The following is an 8,825-nucleotide window of genomic DNA, read 5'->3' on the forward strand; positions in this document are numbered from 1 at the left end:
ATCGTAAATAATAATTAACGTCACTTAACTGGGATTACCCATTGGAGAAACCTTTTAAATCATTAGGCAAAAATGATGTGTGGCGTATACGTAATTTTTTTTTTTTTTTTTCAAAAAATAAATTATTTTATTTTACCATGATTTTTTCTAGTTATTTTTAATACTTCTCTATTATTATAAGAAAATTAAATGCACTACTAGGTTTATGTTCTTATAATAAATATTGCTGAATGTAACAGCTTTTTTTTATTAAAAAAAAAAATATATTTTGGCACAATACAAGGTGGTGAAGGTAGATTTTAACTAAGATCCGCTGATGTAGAGCCCAAAAAATGTCGTTGTATTCGGAGAGTTTCACAATTCACACACATTTTAATGTTGTTACTGTTTTTCTTGATGTAAAATATTATATTTGTTTATATTTTTTTATAGTTTTTTACTTTTTTATATGCAACAAATATTTTCGGGTATGTTTCTATTTTATCTGTGACAGAATATTCGTTAATATTTTTTTGTTAGCATTTTCGCTGTCCACTTTGGAGACGTCAACAAAATTTCGTTTCACTTCAGTTGGCGTACTAAGTTTAAAAAATATTTTCGTCAATTTATCGACAAAGCTATTTTTTAAAAATTATTTAACAAAAATTAATGTTTCCAAATTTTTTGTTTGAAGACCTATTTTTGAAAAATCATTGAAATTCTTTTATTTCTTAATTCAACAATAGACTAAGTTTTCAGCTTTCTAATAAGGTATGTTATTTTCAGTCAGTGCTGTTGTTTATTTAATTTTTTTTTCTTTTTAGATATATGTACTTACATTCTTAAAAACTTGTCCCCCACATCAATACGGAGACAAATAACCCCCTCCCCAATACAATTTGTTCCTTTTTTCGAGGTCATCTATCAAACTCTCTTTATGCTACTTAGCATTTTTGCACATTTTATGTGATCAATATGAAGAAAAATAAATTGCACGACTGGGGTCGCACGTACTTGCTCTTAAGCTAAAAGTAACTTTAATGTTAAAGCTTTTTGTTTTTATTCAAGAAATTTAAAATTTGATATTTTGTAAAAATTTCAAAAGTAGTAGGTACCTATATAAAAAAATTAAATCTGTTTTTATAATTAATTAAACACCGTTTTAAATGATCTTCTACAAAAAACCAAGTATACCATTTTATTTTTTGTATAAAAAGGTGTTTTTAGCAAAAAAAAAATTCGAAAATCGTAGGAGCCGTTTTTTTAAAAAATAATTTTTTATAAATGAAAATTTTCTAACATTTTTCAAAAAAAAAAGTTGGTATGCCATTTTGAAAAAATAATTAATTTACAGATAAAAACGAAATTTAAAGATTTTTCGTCAAACCGTTTTCAAAAAATTGATTTTTCGAAAAAAAATTTTGAAATATTTTTTAAAAATCCAAAAGTGTGTTTTTTGAAAATTTTCTTAAATTTTAATATTACCTTTACTTAAACGCTCTCGTATAAAAATTTTCGTTGAAAGCAGATTAGTCATGTACGAGTTATTCATAAATAAAAAAAAAACGTTCTATGACAGGTACCGTTAATAACGGTACAAAAAATATTTTTTTTATTTCAAAAGTTGGCTCTTATGTGTAATACTTCACATATTTCAAATATTCTTCAAATATTTTTGAATGTTCAATTTTTGCTATTGCACTTCTGTATCAATGGCAATATTCTATTCTTAACATTTGCATCCCTGAATTCTGCTTCAACCCAAACACGTTTTACTTGATTCAACATTATATTTTACGATGGTCAATATTTAGCAGGATCTTGTACATTTGAGTTTTAAATCATTGGCTGACTCCACTGGCAGCAAAGATTTCAGTACTAGTAAAGCAAAAGAGAGTAGCCAAAAGTAAAATACAGAAGGATAAGATTTCAGATATTATAGCATTGTGCAATTTACACAAATTATTATTAATCAAACAGTAAAAATGAAAAGTAAACAATCATCATTAATAATCCAACAATTAAATGAAAATCAATCCAAAACAAAATTGGAATAGATAATTCCAAAGGTTTCCACTTGGTTTCAATTTTATCAAGACTCGTCATTTTCATATTTTCTTCAGCTAAAAGCATACATTTTGATGTCACAGCAACACAAACTATTAGAAAAACTCCATAAGCAGCAATGAAGAAGCAATAATCACCATTAAGAATGTTATTTTCAATAAATTTATCCATTTCCTTTTGATTAAGATGACATATTGCTTAGTAATAAATCTAATTAAAAGCGGGAACAAAATTTTTACTCAAACGAATCTTTCAAGTGCGAAATTCAATGAATTATTCAAAAAGTGACGTTTATGAGTTTGCTGAGATTTCTTGTTTATAATACTACAGTGATAAACTGAGTAATTGAAGGGTAAGAAAAATCCAGAAATCCAAAAAAAATCACGAATAGCAGTACTACACACTCTCATATCTTCATACCGATAATGAACTTGAATGAGCTTTCTGAGATCTCTATATAGTCTTAATTACATGAACTCGAAAAAAAAACAAGCACCATTTCTGCCAAGAGTCTGACAAAATTTTTCTTTTACCTTGGACATTCAGTTATCCTTATCTATTTCCAGCTTCAATAGTATTTTTTTTTTAACTTCAAACTATAGAGACAAACCCATTTCACTGCATTTATCTTTCCCAATCAGATAAATCAAATTTCGTTCTCGAATGAGATTCACTTTTCCACTTCCTATCTTTCTCTTTCCTTTTAAATAAAATTAACAACAAAAAAAAAAAAAAAAAAAAAAAAAAAAATAAAAAAAAAAAACATTTTTCGAGATTAATCCAGTAAATGCAATTGGAATTTTAATCCAAAGTTCTCTACAAAAGTTTACAAAATTTCTTCAGTCGCAAAACAATCTGAAAGCAATTAAATTCAATGTCTACCTATCCTTTCATTTTCTCATGATGGCACACAAAATATTCTTAAAACCTTTTAACCCAGCTCATTAAGTAGGTTATGTAGCCTTGTCAACTCCGTTTCGAACCAAAACGAAAACACTTTCCTCTGCAACTTTGCACTGTGTTGCAAGTTTGTTTTTTTTTTTTTGTTTTTTATCCGCCTCTTGGCTGATGCTGCACCATGACGATTTCCTTCCTACCTAAATGCATGTGTGCCGTTCATAAATTTCTAAAAGGATCTCTCCTGGCCAAGTCATTTGGCAAATTAATTAAAATGCTTATTTGGATTTCGCTAATTCCATTCCCTTCCATTGACCCAAGAGCATCTTCAGAGCTCACTAGCTCTGTTTGTGATAACGTTTATTCTAAAGTTTTTGGTACAATTTATATATGTATACATGCACAGTAAAGTTCTCCATTGCCAAAATTTACTTCCCTGAATTCTCTCTCTCTTTTTCTTTCTCTCGCAGTGTTTAGCATTAGCTTTGGAGTCGGATGCAGCAATCTAAGTGCATACTCTTGCAATATACATATACCTATTTATACTCTAGGCGCAGGCACTCAATGTAGCCAAGGCATCTCTCACCCTTTACCATTCCTCTGCATATAGTAATTGCCTTGGTTCGTCATCTCATTCCATCCTTACAATCTCGGAAACCGGAAACGTGAACCACTTTCTCTCTTTCTCTTTCTCTATCTCTCTCTTGCTCTCTCTTCTTATGCTCAATGTGTATGTTATGCCAAAAATAAAGTCATTAACTTTTCCGGTCTTTTTGTACTCAAGTGTACAATCCATTCAGGCAAAGAGAATGAACTTAATCCTTTAGCAGAGCTGGGCACGTTGTTGTGAGAACTCAAATGCAATCTAGCAGCAATGGCATCGTGGGGACTTTTGGTATGTGTGGAGAACTTAGCAACGAATAGTAATTTTTGAGGAAAATTAAAATGCTGTGGAGAGTGCACCGTTATAATATAAGGTGGATAACTTCAATTGGAAAATTTTAGAAATTCAAAAATGAAACTACTGTCGGTTGACTTTGGAAAAATTAGATGTTCTTTGATTTGCTTAAACCAACCATGTTTAGATTTTTCATTGAGAATTGTGAAGCAATGTTTATAAACTCCTGCTCAAAATTAACGCACACTTTTTTTTTCTTTAGTTATACCCCTGCATCTTGTTTGAAATGGCTTTAAAATTATTTGTTGTATTTTTTTGTGTTTGCTTATTGTTTAGCAAGTCAGAAAAATGCTAAATTGCAACAGTATTATTAACCAAAAAAAAGATAAACCAAATTTAGCAATTCAAGGTCTGAAAACTGATATTAAAATAATTTTTGTTTTTTAAGAAAAAAAATTTTTAAAAATGGAAACGCGTGACAGTTCTTTCCAATAATTTTTTTCAATACTTGGCATTGTCTTCTCTAGCGCATATGGTAATTTGGAGTGGTCTATTCATTCCACGAATTAAGTTTTGAAGGTTTTGTTGTAACTTTTCTTTCACTGCAGTTTTCTGTTAATCAAGAATGCTTGGAGGTGGATTTCGTCCGCAAATGCATTTTTTTCAACATTTCCTAGACATGTTCTATTGAATTTACATCCGGATATCTGTGTGGTCAATTCAAAGGTGGCACATTTTAATCATGAAGATATTCTCAAACCACGCTAGCATGCATTATCGTGCATCAGACTGATTTGTGGACCAAATCTAGGGGTGATTGGAACCGCATGCTGTTCGAGAATATCAGCCAAGTATCTTTGGGTACTTAAATTAGGTCTAGGAGATCTCACTAACTCCGTAGGTGTTGTGAGGCAGAGTTTACTCCATGAAAATTTATGACTCATCTCTAAAAGGTTCGCGGGTTGACAGATAGACTTCAGCATACCTCTCCAAATCTTCCCCACAAACATTTTATTCCATACCTTCAATTTAAGCTAACTCCTGTCTTATTTGAGAAAATAACCACGATACTGTGAGATAAAGTAATAGTAGGACTTTTTTGTAAAATAAATATGATGTGCGTTAAATTTGAGCAGGAGTGTAGTTTTTTAAGGGGGGAAATCCCTCTGGACGACACCTTTTTCAATATTTTTTTATGAAAAACTGAAAGCACTTATTGAAATTTGGAAAAAGACAAGATATTACTGACATTAAGTATTGAAAAAAAATTTTTGAAATGAAAAAATAACAAAATGGCGGCTCTGGAGCCTTTCAAAGTTGACGCCTCTAGTTTACGCCGTGCAATGCACAGGTCCAGGAAATCATCTTAAATCAAAAAGGAATTTTTTTTCCGTTAGATGATATTAGTACGCATTGCATGAACCTAAATTTATTTTTTTTAAATGAAAAATAAAAATTAGAAATCAAAAAACGAAAAAACCCATGTTTTTTTTACAAAGAATTAGTTAAAAAAAATATTTACTGTACAAATTTTATTCAACTTTTAGATTCATGTTGTGGCCAATAAGTTAAGGAGTAATTTGCTTCAAATTTCAAGTCGATAGCTTCATTAGTTTTTGAGTTACATTGCACGGCGCGGAAAAAAACTAGTTTCGAAAAAAATGCGTTTAAAGATTTCGTTTTCGTACTATGCACAGTGTGGCCAATCACGAATCTAGCTGGACAAAATTAATAACTCGCGTTAAATCGACTTTTTTTCTAAACAGTTTTAAACAAATGAATGTGAATAGATAAAATTCTATAAAAAAGAAAGATTTTTTAAAAAGAAATCTATAATTTCTGCAAAAAGTGGGTCAAAATAGTGATGAAGAAAATGCATTTTTATAGTATTTGAACTTATGTTTCCATAAACATATTCTATGATTGGATATACTTAATTATTTTAAAAAACGCTTGAAAAATCTCAATAAATAAAAACTCTATTGCTATTCACGAAAAAAGAGAGGCAGAATAATTAGTTTTTATTAAGAAATAGAACTTTTACACACGTTTTTGACAGGTGACATACATGATTTATTTTCTCAATATCATGCTTTAAATTAAAATTTTAGCAATGATTTTAATTAAATGTTTCACAATCATACAAAATGGCATCACCTTTAAAAATATCTGCAGATAATTTAAAAAGGTAACTCCTTTTTGTGCAATGCAAACTTGAAACATAACAGCCTATTAAAAACAGCTGTGTTTATAATTTCGATGTTTTTCAAGCTAATAATTCTCTGAATTTCTTCGTGACCTTTTTCTGGCCTTTTACACTTGCTTGCTTTTTGCATTGAACTTGTTTAAGATGTTCCGACAGAAAAGCATCATTCATCAATGATAATGCCTCATAAGTTGAAAATTCCAGTGGTTTAGTGGTTCCATAGGATCAGAACTTAATCTTTTATACATTTTGATCCTTCACTCAAAGAAAATTTCGATAAATCCTTATCGGTTTTATTGGAATATGCTTTTTCATTTTTGCGGAGAGCGATTCTACTGATTTTAACTATTTCCTTATGGATAGGTGCACTTAGGAGACTTTTAACCTTCCGTTTGTTATATTTTTCCCGTTTTTTAATTTTTAAAAATTCTTTTCTACTTTTGTTTCTCTATCTACTGTTTTTGTTTATTTAGTTACCACATAATATTGGTCAAGTAAAATGAAATTCGTGTTTAAAGAGCGGTCCAATGTGTCTTCCACCTTTTTTGTCTTTTTTTCGCTTAACTTGAAGCACAAAACTTTTATATATGTTTTTAATTTTTGTTTATCGTCAAAAATGTTCCAAAGATGATACCTGCTCATTAAAAGTTCAAAAAAACTGTCTTTTCGATCTTATTTGGCAGTTTTGACAAATTTTTCGAAAATTTGTTTTTTTGAAAATCATGACTTCATTTTGAAAAGTGAAAAAAGTTGTATGGCGGTCGAGAAAACGCGAGACATGTAACTAGCTAATCTTAATGACAACACTCCACAAAACATTAATTAATTAATTTCAGACCGGAAAAATGCGGAAAAATTAACTTTACCTCTATTTGAAAAACAAAGATATTTTTTTTTTGCACTTCCTAGCCTTCTTACAGAATTTATTTTTTTTTAAATAGTTGCAATGGTAATTAATAAATAAAAATTATAATACTTTACCTCCAAATGTAGATTGACAATAAAAAAAAACAATTACAACAAAAAAAGTACCACAGCGTTTTTAATCGGCAACCAAACTCAAGCGAAAAATAGAATACTTTGTATTATCTCCATCCAACTGTTGACAAGAACCAACTTTCAAGCTTAGCTTACGCTAATCCAAGATGAAAACAATAAAACAAAACATGAATTACAGTTTCCCATTGTATTGAGAAGCTCAACTCATGATTTAAAATCATGTGGCTAAACTTTTTTTTTTCTATTTTGTCCAGTCAGATTGGCGAATTACCACACTGTGCTATGGTAGGTTTGGGGCGCATTGGTTTCGGGACTATCTAGGCACTTTTGAGGCTTCATTTAAGGCTAAGACCACTGAAAATAGTTTCTTCGGTTGATAAATAAATTTATTACGCAAAAAAAAAATAATGCAAAAATAAAAAATTCCAGAGGGATTTCCCCCCTTAAATTGGTCGAAACTGAACTTTGTTTATTTCAATTAAGCACCCAATTCTTTTCCAATTCTATTTGTGCTTTGAAATAAAGTCAAAAGCAATTATTTCCAAAGTCAACATTTGGACTTTATTACAATTTAAAAAGTGCAAAGAGTACAATATAATTTTTGTACTTTTTAAAATTGAGTAATTTTGATAAAGAAGCTAACATATCGCCCATTTACTTGAATACTGTCAACTAAATAACTAAATAATTACGAATTTTAAGTTATTAATGCAAAAGTTATTGGAACAAAGTAATCTTTAATCGTGCAAAATGTCATATTTTAGCTTTAAAAACTGACGGAGAAGGCACGGTGGTCTTGAAAACGCGGCAGGTTTTACAAAAAATGGACCCCAAAGTTATGATGCAGATTTGATCGAAATTATCTCAGGATTCCAAATTTGTAGCTAAATTTCAAAATCGTACCTGATCCACTAGGACCATTTTTAGAAACTTGCTTTTTACATACAAGGTTAGATAGATAGGTAGATACAAAATTAAAAACTCGTTTCCTGAAAAACCAGTTTTTTGAGTAATGATAATGTTCAAGTAAATGAGCGATATGTAGGAACATAAATTAATACTAGGTAACTAAATATTTCCTGAGGTTAGCAATGTGGGTGATTATTTCAAAGTAAGTTGAACTCGCTAAATAAAGTAAATATACGAAAATTTTACAGTAAAACGTCAACTTTTAGTATTGTAATTTTGAATGGAACTTCAAGGAAAGGTTGTACAAATTTGGACGTCCCTTACTTTAGCGAACACTTTGTGGAGGAATCAAAAAAATAATATCATAATATAACACTGGTCAACAAAATTTAACTTTTTTTTTGCCACAAGAACCAAAATATACTTTTCTAGTAGTTTTTTGGGTGCTGAATCCGAATCTGAAGTCAGAAAAATTTGATTGGCCTCCGTTTTTTTAAATATTACCGTTATAAAATGATAAAAAACGTCATTTTGGATGTTTTCGAGATTCTATTTTTATGTGGGGTAATTCATTATAAACAAATTTGTAACGGTTATTATAACAACATATATTCTTCTTTCAAAAACTATTAGCCTCCGTTCTTGAAATATAACCGTTATAAGAAAAAAAAAAACCTTTTTTTGCATTTTATAACAGTAATATTTCAAGAACGAAGGCTAACAGAATTTTTCTGATTGTGGAATCGAGTTTAGCAACCCAAAAACCTTTAGAAAAGTATATTTTGATTCTTGTGGAAAAAAAAGTTTAATTTGGTTGCCCAGTGTTGTTTCTGATTCAAAGACCGCTACTTAAATTTTAAATATCTCGGG

General features: G+C 29.7%; 1 long non-coding RNA gene across 1 annotated transcript; it reads right to left on the reverse strand.

Annotated features, from left to right (window-relative positions):
• Positions 1–1,915: 1,915 nt before the first annotated feature.
• On the reverse strand, positions 1,916–2,338 carry LOC129908327 (uncharacterized). Its single transcript, XR_008771258.1, has 2 exons — positions 2,184–2,338; positions 1,916–2,102 (listed from the first exon to the last, which is right to left on the reverse strand). It is a non-coding gene; the product is annotated as an uncharacterized LOC129908327 (long non-coding RNA).
• Between the last annotated feature and the right edge of the window lie 6,487 nt (positions 2,339–8,825).

Source organism: Episyrphus balteatus, chromosome 2, assembly GCF_945859705.1.
Source record: "Episyrphus balteatus chromosome 2, idEpiBalt1.1, whole genome shotgun sequence".
NCBI classification, from domain to species: domain Eukaryota; kingdom Metazoa; phylum Arthropoda; class Insecta; order Diptera; family Syrphidae; genus Episyrphus; species Episyrphus balteatus.